The sequence below is a fragment of the Aplysia californica genome, unplaced genomic scaffold (assembly GCF_000002075.1).
Source record: "Aplysia californica isolate F4 #8 unplaced genomic scaffold, AplCal3.0 scaffold00054, whole genome shotgun sequence".
In the NCBI taxonomy this organism is placed as follows: Eukaryota; Metazoa; Mollusca; class Gastropoda; order Aplysiida; family Aplysiidae; genus Aplysia; species Aplysia californica.
In genome coordinates this window covers 303246-304900 of record NW_004797324.1, presented here as the reverse complement: position 1 = coordinate 304900, position 1655 = coordinate 303246, and positions in this window count along the sequence as shown.

The following is a 1655-nucleotide window of genomic DNA, read 5'->3' as shown; positions in this document are numbered from 1 at the left end:
ATGTAGGTACATGTGTACAACGGCGAGTGTGTGTGGGTTTTTAAAAATGTTTTTGAGGGGGAAGGTGTTGGGGATAAAGGGAAGGACGTGGGAAAAGGAATTCAATCTGAAGGACAGCCAGTCAGTTCTACAAACCACGAGCCGCCCCTGCTCGGGTCTTTTTTCCTTGACGATGTACCCACCTAAGCTCGGGTCGTCTCTGACAGGCTGGATCGAAGACTGTCTCTTAAAGGGTCTAAACTGTGTCGATGGGCGAGTAAAAACATATGGGTGGTTGTCAGGTACTCTGGTGAGATTTGTTCATTCTTTCCTATCAGACATCTATCGTTTTATCCCCCCTTCATTTCATGAAGGAAGTTGTTAGGCACTCGTACGCCCGCCTAACACTGAATTGTTCTGGGCACGTATTTTAAAGTCAAGATTGTTCCCCGATTAATAACAATTTCATCAGCGTGTTTGGGAACGTTGTACAAGGATATTGAGACTCGTTAAAATGATGATACCTTGAGATCTAGTCAGTCTCTAGATACTAGATATTGGAAACGTTTTCATTTCTTTAAACGAGTTAAGTAAGTATGGTAAACAGAATTTCTGCAGTTCCGTCAAAAGGAGACTCCCAAAAGGTAGGTCTAGATCTATTGTTACTCATAGTCTTGTGACTTTGAAAATACGACGTGCCCCGAACAATTCAGCGTTAGGCGGGCGTACGCTTCTTCTTTGAATGTTGCTCTTTAACTTAAGCCTAGTAACATCTTTAATCTCCGACACTTATATGACCTTTTCAAAAATAAAACTCTTTCCGAAACGAAAAACAAAACAAACAAAAACGAAAATAAATAGGCTAGATGAAAACGTAGACACCGCACCTTAAAAAAACAAAAACGTTCCAGGGTTCTTAGGATAAAAAGAAAGTCACCTGACACAGGCTGTTCTTTTTTTTTTCAGGGTGAAGATCGATACACGCACACGATGTGGCAATGAAATGTTTTTAATTTAATTTCAGAAGATCCTGATGCTTCTTCATTTGAAAAACTGAATAGTGGAAAACTGTATTTTAGTGCAGATAAAAACATCTCTAATGCGGAATAAAAATGGAATGCCATCGTTACCCCGACTGATTCATGGAAATGGTTTGGTATCTTAACTAGGTAGTGGCGTAATTGCTGTTTGAATGGTCCAATGACTTTTCTCTTGGACCAAGCTTCGGTAATACACTCGATAGATCAATCTTCTCCCCCTCAATTATATCGATTCGATAAAACCAGCGTCTACGCTATGGCAATCAAGCGCTCCACCCTGGCATACAGAAGCTGCATTCTTGGGTGGAGGAGAATTTTGAGTAGACCTACCTCGGTCTTTGAGCTGTGACATTTCATCCGTCTCAGCCCAAGTTGGCCCTGGAAATCATGGTCGAATCCTTTTTCCCAAATTATGTAAAGATGGGTTCCCGTGGTCTAGAGATTAAGGTGTTCGCCTCTTATTCAACAGGTCCCGGGTTCAAATCTGGATAGTGTCGGCAAATTTTCTTCTCTAAGATCTTCTCCTTTCACATCCTTTCCTGCTCTCTAACAATGCTCTGTCGTCTGCTTTCGTCTCTATTTTCTGACCCATCCCCTCACATCCTTTGTCCCCTCCTCTGGGCTCCTGGCTCTTTC